The sequence below is a fragment of the Leptodactylus fuscus genome, chromosome 3, assembly GCF_031893055.1.
Source record: "Leptodactylus fuscus isolate aLepFus1 chromosome 3, aLepFus1.hap2, whole genome shotgun sequence".
In the NCBI taxonomy this organism is placed as follows: Eukaryota; Metazoa; Chordata; class Amphibia; order Anura; family Leptodactylidae; genus Leptodactylus; species Leptodactylus fuscus.
The window spans coordinates 2,998,212-3,009,845 of record NC_134267.1 but is presented as its reverse complement, the minus strand read 5'-3'; the positions used below and the strand labels follow the sequence as shown (position 1 = coordinate 3,009,845).

The 11,634-nt window shown below is 49.7% G+C and overlaps 1 protein-coding gene across 2 annotated transcripts in view; it reads left to right on the top strand.

The window, feature by feature from the left end:
• The first annotated feature begins 150 nt into the window (after positions 1-150).
• The window catches only part of AFTPH (aftiphilin), a 48,839-nt gene continuing 37,355 nt past the window's right edge, over positions 151-11,634 (top strand). For both annotated transcript variants that reach the window (XM_075266959.1, XM_075266958.1), the window contains exon 1: positions 151-432. The gene's annotated coding sequence lies outside the window, so the exon portion shown is untranslated. The remainder of the gene's footprint in view (positions 433-11,634) is intronic.

Genomic DNA, 11,634 nt, shown 5'->3' with positions numbered 1-11,634 from the left:
TGATTACTCACAACACTTCAAAAAGCATTAAATCACGTGATTAAGAAACACAACACAACATTCCCCTAACCCCGGAAGTTGGCGTCGCGCCATGACAGGAAGTGATGAAGAACTGGCAAGTGAGTCTGACAGTTTGTGTTCTTCCGCCCTTCTTTCTCACCACTTCCGTCTTCGCCTGCGCAGCGGTCCAGCATCTCCGCCTCTGACGACTGGACGCGGTGGATGACGGGAAGGCGGATCCGGGAGCAGGAGGAGGCGGAGGGGAAGCTTGTTCTGTTGTTGCCGCTTCCTGGGTTCGGGGTTACCTGGAGGACTGGCTGCTGGAGCTGCTATAGGAGATCTCTGCGCTGACTGGAGACAAGTGTCGGCACGATATCGGGGACCGACATGAACGGCAAGTCCGAGCGGTGCGGCCCGGGAGAAGCGGACAAGGTGAGATGAGCTGGCTCAGGCGCTGTTCACACTGCTGTTTACATATGTGCCTGCGGTGACGCCTATGATCGGACGTGACAACTTCTGCGGCCACTGGTCCGGGATCAGGACTGCGACATTGACCTGACTGGACGGTCCTGAGCACGTAGACACCGCGGCCATGTCCCTGAGCAGCCCCGCACCATATGGTTTAGTGTCCTCCGACCTCACTCACCACTTACCAGGGTTACTGTAAGGGGGTGCAAGAATCTTCCAACTAACAGCGCCCCCCCTGTCCTCAGGCTGTGTGTGGTACTGCAGCCCTGGTTACTTAGTAGAGCTGAGCCGCAATACCAGGTGTGGACAGGTGTGGCGCTATTTATCGGAAGTGGTCGCCATGTTGTTTTCTTAAACTGTTGAACCCCTTTAAACGGGGAGTCTTTCGGGGGGTTTAGGTGCTGTACTAAGGGGCTCTGGACTGACCCCAGGACACATGATTGGTACCAGCACTTGGGTCCCTCCTCTTAGATTCCATTTCTATGGGGGGGGGGGCTATTGGACTATAATCGAGTCAACCCCCATCATAAAGGTAAATAGGAGCAGTGACCCGGGGGCTGTTCCTGATCACATGACCTGGAGTCAGAACCCCGGGGTACAGCGTTTAGGGTCAGTTCACACGTGAAAACCGCCTAGCTTATTTGTGCGAGGTAAAAAACCTCGAGGAGTTTTTTTGACGCTGTTTTTTGCATTCCACGCGGTTTTTGACGAGGTTTTTGACGCGGTTTTCGCTAGCGGTTTTCGCTAGGGTTTTTTTTTCCTATATGTGCTATAGAAACTGCAGGCGAAAACCGCGCGGTTTTTTGCAAAAAACCGCGCGGTTTTGTGTGCAAAAAAACGCGCGGTTTTTTACCGCGCGGTTTTCGCCTCCCATTCACTTCTATGCAATTCTTCAGGCGTTTTCCGCCTGAAGAAAGGTCATGTCGCTTCTTCAGGCGGAAAACGCTAGGAGGAAAAAAAAAGCTAGTGGTCTACATAGACCACCATGTTAAAGGAGAGGTTTTTGAAGCGAATTCCGCTGTCAAAAACCTCCCCTTTGCCCACGTGTGAACTAGCCCTTAAATTCCCATGGGAGGGAAGAAAGTCAAAGACGGACCCCCTGGAGAACCCCAATAAAGAACAGTTACTCAGAGGTGCACATGAGATGTCGCCTGTACATAAAGCGTTCAGTAATACCGCAGATCTCGCTGTGTGCGGTGATCAGGCCACGCCCCTATTAACCATTTCATGTAGAAAATGACATCACATGACAACTAAGGGTGTCGGATTTGTAGCTTTATGGGCAGTAATTCTCTTTGGTGGAAGGAGCTGTCATCAATTAGGAAATAAAATGGCTGATTTATTGTAAGAACAGCGCCCCCCCTGTCCACAGGCTGTGTGCGGTATTGTAACTCAGTTCCGTTTACTGCAGGGCACCTGAGTTGCAATACCAAACACAACCAATGGACAGGTGTGGCGCTGTTTCTGGAAGCCATAGTTGTGTCATTCTGGGCGACACCTTTAGGCCGAGGCCCCAGGAGGCGAATCCCATCTGCACATTGCGGAAACAGTCGTGCAGCGGAGACGCCGCTATTACCAAACCTGTCGTGGAAATCGCAGCGTGTCAATGATATCTATGGAAACGCCGGCGGTTTGTCTGTAGGTGGAACGGACGCAGAAAGTCTGCAGAGGAAAAATCTGTGAAAAGCGCTGCGGGAAAAACTGTGCTGCATTGTCGTTGCAGTTTTTCCTGCTGATCACGGCTGCAACGTAGGGTTAAAGGGGTTTTCCAGGCTTTATTAAGTGATGACTTCTCCTTAGGATCAGCGGGGGGTCTGACACCCGGGGTCCTTGTGGATCAGCTGTCTGAAGCAGTAGCAGCGCTGTCATGTTCATTGGTCTCATGGCCTGATTATAGCTCAGTCCCATGCAAGTGAATAGGCTGAACTGCGATACCAACCACTATTCATTGTCTGGTGCTTTGCCGCAGTGTTCACTGGATAGCTGATCGGTAGGGGGTCTGGGTGTCAGGCCCCTGTCAAATCTGCAGTCCAAGACCTCTCCAAAATAAAGCTCATCAATTGATAAAACCTGGAAAAAAACAGGGCTCAGCAACATGAGGCGCTCCGGGGTCTGCAGAACTACAACTCCTAGCTTTACTGACTGTCCAGGCATGCTGGGAGCTGTCACTGATTTCTGACCCTTGACCTCCCCATGACATGGGCTCATTACAGTGCAGTACTGGTCAGCCATACCACATTATAGTGCCACGTCCTGCGCCCGCACGGGCACATTGCACATTCTCTGTTTTGCTACATTCACAACTTTGTTGAAGCAGAAATTGCTAAATCTTTCAAGCACAATTGTTTCATCTGGAGATGTCTGCATAGAGAAACAAAAAAAAAAAAACACCCACCCACCCAGTGTACCCCAATATAGTCAGTGGGGTGTGTTGGGATCTGTTGTGACCTGTCAAAAGACCGACCGTTTGTTCTTCTGGTCGTGCGATGGAGAAGAAGAACGGATACTCCGACACAGATGTGATCTCAGCCTTAGTCATTACCATGGTGGGGGCTCATCACGTGCACCCCCCCCAGTCAGCTGCAAATTGGGGGACAATGTTTTGACTCTGTGCTCAGTTTTTACTTTTTGTGTGGTTGAATTTTTTCGTGACTAGTGTAGTTGGGCAGGATTATATCTAGTAACAGGTGCAGCGGTCTGCAGACATGTAGGGGGCACTTTTTGGTTTTCTCCTGGCTGTGCCCAGATGCATTGTGGGTCCATATTATACACAAGAACATCACAGGATTCTCCAGAACCAAATCTACATTGTAGGGATCAGTAAACTGCAGGGGGTCTGGGGGCGTCTAACAGGTATGTGAGTGGGGGGATGTACGCCAATCTTATGGAAACCGCCGACTGGCACCTGAATTATTAAAGGACTGTCACCAGACCAGCATATCACCCCAGCCCTGCAGATAGATAGGTTACTGTCACCAGACCCAGCATATCACCCCAGCCCTACAGATAGATAGGTTACTGTCACCAGAACCAGCATATCCCCCCAGCCCTGCAGATAGATAGGTTACTGTCACCAGACCAGCATATCACCCCAGCCCTGCAGATAGATAGGTTACTGTCACCAGACCCAGCATATCCCCCCAGCCCTGCAGATAGATAGGTTACTGTCACCAGAACCAGCATATCACCCCAGCCCTACAGATAGATAGGTTACTGTCACCAGAACCAGCATATCACCCCAGCCCTACAGATAGATAGGTTACTGTCACCAGAACCAGCATATCCCCCCAGCCCTGCAGATAGATAGGTTACTGTCACCAGAACCAGTATATCACTCCAGCCCTGCAGATAGATAGGTTACTGTCTCCAGAACCAGCATATCACCCCAGCCCCGCAGATAGATAGGTTACTGTCACCAGAACCAGTATATCACTCCAGCCCTGCAGATAGATAGGTTACTGTCACCAGAACCAGCATATCACCCCAGCCCTACAGATAGATAGGTTACTGTCACCAGATCCAGCATATCACCCCAATCCTGCAGATAGATAGGTTACTGTCACCAGACCCAGCATATCACCCCAGTCCTGCAGATAGATAGGTTACTGTCACCAGACCCAGCATATCACCCCAGCCCTGCAGATAGATAGGTTACTGTCACCAGATCCAGCATATCACCCCAATCCTGCAGATAGATAGGTTACTGTCACCAGACCCAGCATATCACCCCAGTCCTGCAGATAGATAGGTTACTGTCACCAGACCCAGCATATCACCCCAGCCCTGCAGATAGATAGGTTACTGTCACCAGACACAGCATATCACCCCAGCCCTGTAGATAGATAGGTTACTGTCACCAGAACCAGCATATCACCCCAGCCCTGCAGATAGATAGGTTACTGTCACCAGACCCAGCATATCACCCCAGCCCTGCAGATAGATAGGTTACTGTCACCAGGACCAGCATATCACCCCATCCCTGCAGATAGATAGGTTACTGTCACCAGAACCAGCATATCACCCCAGCCCTGCAGATAGATAGGTTACTGTCACCAGACCCAGCATATCACCCCAGCCCTGCAGATAGATAGGTTACTGTCACCAGAACCAGCATATCACCCCAGCCCTGCAGATAGATAGGTTACTGTCACCAGAACCAGCATATCACCCCAGCCCTGCAGATAGATAGGTTACTGTCACCAGAACCAGCATATCCCCCCAGCCCTGCAGATAGATAGGTTACTGTCACCAGAACCAGCATATCACCCCAGCCCTGCAGATAGATAGGTTACTGTCACCAGAACCAGCATATCCCCCCAGCCCTGCAGATAGATAGGTTACTGTCACCAGAACCAGCATATCACCCCAGCCCTGCAGATAGATAGGTTACTGTCACCAGAACCAGCATATCACCCCAGCCCTGCAGATAGATAGGTTACTGTCACCAGAACCAGCATATCACCCCAGCCCTGCAGATAGATAGGTTACTGTCACCAGAACCAGCATATCACCCCAGCCCTGCAGATAGATAGGTTACTGTCACCTGAATCAAGGTGATTTTCCCATTGTGATTCGCTGTTACTCATTGAGCTGTTTGAGGCAGTGATGATTTGCCATTTATCTCTTTGGACCAGTGACACCTTCATTGCTCTAAAGTGATTATATGCATATGAACAATGTGGTAATGGGAGCAAGAAGGGGCTGTGCAGCAAGGATCTGCCACAATTACACCCAACCCCACCAGATATCTGGCTTAGATAGGTTTGTAATTTCCCACCACTGTGAACACACTACAGAATTCCTTTATTTTGGACGTGTGTCACCTCTGACCTCTCACCTCTGACCTCTCACCTCCAGCTTTCAAGTTTTGCTTTGTAATGGGTGACATTAGCGGCAATAACTGAATAATTGGCTGTAAAGCTGCTGAGCAGGTCGCCTTGTGCTTGGGCTCTTAGTCATGGACTTGTTCACAGAGCTGGTAATGTAGATGGCAGTGGGATAGCTGCTGACAAATTTGCATCCCTTCCCTTATGGTCTTAGTCCCCGCTGCACACGGCTGGGGGTGCTGTCCAATGTGGGGGTGACTTTGCAGCAGAATGCACTTGGCAGTGACATCTGGGCCCATTCTGTAATGTACTTACCTCTATGATCCGTTCTGTTGCATTGACAGAGCAGGATAGGACTTGCTCTGTGCTCAACGGACTTTTGGACATCCCCTTCGAGGAGCGTCGGCCTCCACACTCAGCTGTGTGTATTAGGCCTTAAGCACCATTCACACAGGGAGATGATCACCTGCATGTTTGTTCTCAATCATTTCTCCAATAGTCGATATAGGCTTTTGTTTCCCGCTGTAGGGTGCGCACACTTGGAGGAATTTACCATGGATTTGGGGCGTATTAGACTCCTGAATCTGTCTCCCATAGAAAACAATGGGCAACAGAGATGGCAGTGGGACACAGCAAAAATATCAGTGTCCTGTTTGATCTTGCCGCAGGTTCCGTGGTTCGAGACTCCTTCTGATGAGGACCGTTCACCTGATGTAATGATGATACCCTGCATCAGATCCTGTCGCAGCGAGACTGTGGCCAAATACTGTACCGTGACGGAAAATTAAGACCTTTGGTCATGTGATGGACAGACAGGTGCCTGCAACCCCCATCACATGACCACGGACTGATTTTTTTTTTTCCACCAAAGTAAACAGAATGAATGACAGCAAGCAAAGATCTAAAAACCATGTGGAATTCGACACAAAGTATCACAGACAATTGTACAACTTATCATTAGATAAACAATAGCATTTGTGTCTCACTATTTGTCTGAAACTGGACGGCCCCATGAAGTCTATTAGACAGGTCCAGGCAGTGCTCTTAGTGCTGACGTTGTGGCACCAGATTATACCATATAACCCTGCAATCATCGGCTGCCACAACATGAGCCTGCGCCATTATTATTATATGAGCCCGCACCATTATTATCATATGAGCCTGCGCCATTATTGTTATATGAGCCTGCGCCATTATTATTATATGAGCCCGCGCCATTATTATCATATGAGCCCGCGCCATTATTATTATATGGGCCTGCACCATTATTATTATATGAGCATGCGCCATTATACACCATTCCTGCTGTCAGCCCAATGACGGGAGCGGACACTAATGGACGGCGGGGTATATATTATACTGGTATATACTGTTCTGACTCCTTCCTAGGGGACACCCTGTATTTTGTTGCGGTAGAATTTGGTTAAGATTTCACCTTCTTGTCTATGAGCTTCCAATTCTTAAGTATCTTCATGGAGAAAGGGAAGGGGAGAAGACAAACTAAGGCCCCACGGAACGTCCTGCAGCAAAAAAGCGCTGCTGAAAAAACCGCAATGGCAACACATCACCGTTTTTCCCGCAGCGCTTTAGACAGAAAGTTCATTAGACTTTCTATTACAATTAGACTTATGAGGAAACTGCCGGTGTTTTTGTGAGTAATAATTGACGTTCTGTGATTTCCAAAACCTCGACCGTCTTATAAATCGCAGTGTTTCCGCTGGTTTTTACCGCAAAGTGGGCATGGAATTTGCTAGAATCCTCTTTGCCCTTACTGTAAAACGCAGCTATTTTTCCCGGTGCGTTTCTGCCGCAGGCAAATCACGGCATTTCCATCCCATGTGGCCCCGGCCTAACACAGGTGTGCCGTCTTCTATACAACTTCCCAGCCATCGGTTCAGTTTCTAGTTCCAACTTCAGAACTCACCCGTATAGATTTAATTCAGTGTGAATGGCGCCTTTACCGATCAGAACTGTACCGCGCCCCTTCAGTTATTTGCTGGATGTTACACACATATATATATTTATTACCTCCTATTGGTTTGTAGACTATTCCTCGTCCTGACGACTGTTTCTGCTGTACGGACGTCCGAGCTGTTTTATCTTTGTTTCCTATTTGGTATCTGGTTTGTAGGTTGATCCACCTCACCGAAGGCAGAGACCTGGAGACTGTTTGTAGCTATGATGCTGCCATATAGTGATATCACCCCCCCCCCCCCCCCCCCATCAAAGTGACAAGAGGGAACGTATACTTATTGTGAGATGAAGAAGGAGAAATACTCATTGCGGTCCTAAGGATGCCGCCACATGGTGCTCACAGCTAGATAGATGTCTTGGACTAGGTTCGCACTAGCGTTCGGCTCTCCATCATTCAGGTTTCTTGGGGGTCTGAAAGATGGAGAGTCTGTATGCTAAGAAAAAAAAAACAGTTACCTGCGGACCCCATAGACTGTAATGGGGTCCACTGGGTGCCCATCAGGTTTCGTTTTCGGTATAAATCTGGTGGAGAGAGAAGTCTTCCTTACAGGACTTTTCTCTCCGCCAAAATTTGTCAGAATCTGCAGTAGAGTCTCCTAGGGTGAGGTGAGCCTGGCCTTAAAGGGGTTGTCTGATGGGGAAAAAAAATATGGACAAAGGACTCGGAATGGGTTAAAAAATAAAAGATATCCGACTGTTTGCTGATCGCCTGCTGCAGCCATTCAGATTCTTACCAGGCGATCCTAGAATGTATGGGCTTGGCATGGATCTAGTAGGTGGCACTACCTTGGCTTTGCCCCCTCCGGCCTATGGCCTTGGCATTTGTTGCCGTGTGGTCATAGAACAATCAGTAAATCTGCCTCTCCAATCTACAACCCTGACCTGGCGGCTCTGATTTGGGTAGCTGGGGTAGCGCTCACACACCCCAGGAGCTGCCCTGGTCTTTTCTTGCTCAACCAACCACTTGCTGCATTGCCAAAGGGCACCGAATCTTGTAATTTGTTTTGGACTTTATAGCGTATCTGCTGCCAGTTTGCTGCACATTTTACCCCCCACCATTGCAGGCCTGGAGTCTGTGCAGGTTTTTTCCGCAGTCTGAGGATGCGATTTATTAGATGTTCCCCCTACTTTACCACTACAGTAAATGCAATGGTGGAAAGTCTGCGGCGTATCCGCCCTGTGTGGACACGGTCTATTTAAGAATACCTTGTAGTACAATAAGCCGCAGAATCCGACGTCACCACAGAGCAGGTGTCCCAGTCTCTTTAACCCCTTGTGGTAACTGGTTCTCTGTAGAACATACGTTATCTGGTACGTCATGTGACTATAGCCTGGCGTCCGTCTCCGCACTGTACCTCTCGTGGGGGGGGGGGGGGGGGGGAGAGGTGTGACTAGCAGGTGGCACCTGATCCTTCCTTCTGAAATATTCAGCAGACTGGTAATTTTCCAGTGCAAGATACTGGAAAGCAAATACAAGAACCTGATCGGTGACATTCCATGCGGAAGTGGGCTCGTGTCCATAGACTGCAGCCGCCATGTGCAGAGGATTTCTATAGGGGCTGTTTATAGAATGGCTGCTTCCTCTTATATTCTTATAGCAGTCAGGCTTTCTGGGGCCGGACATATTAAAGTGTTCACCTCTGGGTAGGAAATCATTGATAGGAGCTCAGCGGAGAGACGTCACATTGTCTTTAGGGATTGTAGTGTCTGTGCTGGTATTGTGTGAGTACATATACATGGGGCAATCCGGACGGGAAGTTCTGGTCTGTACATTGAAGTGGTGACCCCGTCATCATACTGGTCTATTATTCTCAGAGTCCCGGGCTCCTATCGGCTCTACTGTCCGTACCATGTATAGCACAGGACAGTAGTCACAGGCAGGCACAGACTCCATCATAGACTCCAGTGCACAGAGCCATCTGCTCCCAGCTGCATACGGTGCACAGAGCCATCTGCTTCTGGCTGTATACAGAGCACAGAGCCAACTGCTTCCTGCTGTATACAGTGCACAGAGCCATCTGCTTCCAGCTGTATACAGTGCACAGAGCCATCTGCTTCCGGCTGTATACAGTGCACAGAGCCATCTGCTTCCTGCTGTATACAGTGTACAGAGCCATCTGCTTCCAGCTGTATACAGTGCACATAGCCATCTGCTTCCAGCTGTATACAGAGCACAGAGCCATCTGCTTCCTGCTGTATACAGTGTACAGAGCCATCTGCTTCTGGCTGTATACAGTGCACAGAGCCATTTGCTTCCGGTTGTATACAGTGCACAGAGCCATCTGCTTCCGGCTGTATACAGTGCACAGAGCCATCTGCTTCCTGCTGTATACAGTGCACAGAGCCATCTGCTTCCTGCTGTATACAGTGTACAGAGCCATCTGCTTCTGGCTGTATACAGTGCACAGAGCCATCTGCTTCTGGCTGTATACAGTGCACAGAGCCGTCTGCTTCCGGCTGTATACAGTGCACAGAGCCGTCTGCTTCCAGCTGTATACAGTGCACATAGCCATCTGCTTCCGGCTGTATACAGTGCACAGAGCCATCTGCTTCCTGCTGTATACAGTGCACAGAGCCATCTGCTTCCGGCTGTATACAGTGCACAGAGCCATCTGCTTCTTGCTGTATACAGTGCACAGAGCCATCTGCTTCCTGCTGTATACAGTGCACAGAGCCATCTGCTTCTGGCTGTATACAGTGCACAGAGCCGTCTGCTTCCGGCTGTATACAGTGCACAGAGCCGTCTGCTTCTGGCTGTATACAGTGCACAGAGCCGTCTGCTTCTGGCTGTATACAGTGCACAGAGCCATCTGCTTCTGGCTGTATACAGTGTACAGAGCCATCTGCTTCCTGCTGTATACAGTGTACAGAGCCATCTGCTCCCGGCTGTATACAGTGCACAGAGCCATCTGCTTCTGGCTGTATACAGTGTACAGAGCCATCTGCTTCCTGCTGTATACAGAGCACAGAGCCATCTGCTCCCGGCTGTATACAGAGCACAGAGCCTTCTGCTTCTGGCTGTATACAGTGCACAGAGCCATCTGCTTCTGGCTGTATACAGTGCACAGAGCCATCTGCTTCTGGCTGTATACAGTGCACAGAGCCATCTGCTCCCGGCTGTATACAGAGCACAGAGCCTTCTGCTTCTGGCTGTATACAGTGTACAGAGCCATCTGCTTCTGGCTGTATACAGTGCACATAGCCATCTGCTTCCGGCTGTATACAGTGCACAGAGCCATCTGCTTCCTGCTGTATACAGTGTACAGAGCCATCTGCTTCTGGCTGTATACAGTGCACAGAGCCATCTGCTTCCGGCTATATACAGTGCACAGAGCCATCTGCTTCCTGCTGTATACAGTGTACAGAGCCATCTGCTTCCTGCTGTATACAGTGTACAGAGCCATCTGCTCCCGGCTGTATACAGTGCACAGAGCCATCTGCTTCTGGCTGTATACAGTGCACAGAGCCATCTGCTCCCGGCTGTATACAGAGCACAGAGCCTTCTGCTTCCGGCTGTATACAGAGCACAGAGCCATCTGCTTCTGGCTGTATACAGTGCACATAGCCATCTGCTTCCTGCTGTATACAGTGCACATAGCCATCTGCTTCTGGCTGTATACAGTGCACAGAGCCATCTGCTTCCGGCTGTATACAGTGCACAGAGCCGTCTGCTTCCAGCTGTATACAGTGCACAGAGCCTTCTGCTTCCGGCTGTATACAGTGTACAGTGCCATCTGCTTCCGGCTGTATACAGTGTACAGTGCCAGGCCCAGCAGTAGTCGCAGACAGCTGATCAGTGACATGGGTGGCCGTCGGCTGTCTACCAGTCAGATAGGCGGCTCTATGATAAAGTTTGTGTCTCGGTCCCTAAGTTGCGGGCGGTTTCCATAAGCATTCCTGGTACAGTAACCTTCAGCACATATAGATATGGCCACCCCTATAGTAATAGTCCCATAAGATCTTGGCATCTTCCATCAGGCTCCTTGGGGGATGTATGGAGATCCCTGAATCTGTCCCAAGTCTCTTCCTCACTCTTTACCATCCGTCCCGGTGGTTGCGCGGCGCTGGCGTTACGCTGTAATTCCTGGACCGGTTTACCGCTGTTAGTAAATGTGCCGCTTGTGGACTTGTTTATGGCGAATCCTTTTAATATCTTGTAACAGCGGACGAGGAAGGAGAAACGGGAGACGTCTGTTCTGTCTCAGGGATCCTTGAGAGAGCCGAGGATGTGAATGCAGAAGAAGACATCAAACTATTGATTTGTGCTTTAAGCCAAGATTATACTACAGAAAACAAAGGAACAGATCCTGCGCTGTGACCGGCCGCTGCCCTTTATTTCTGCAATTTAGCACGCCTCGGGAGATTG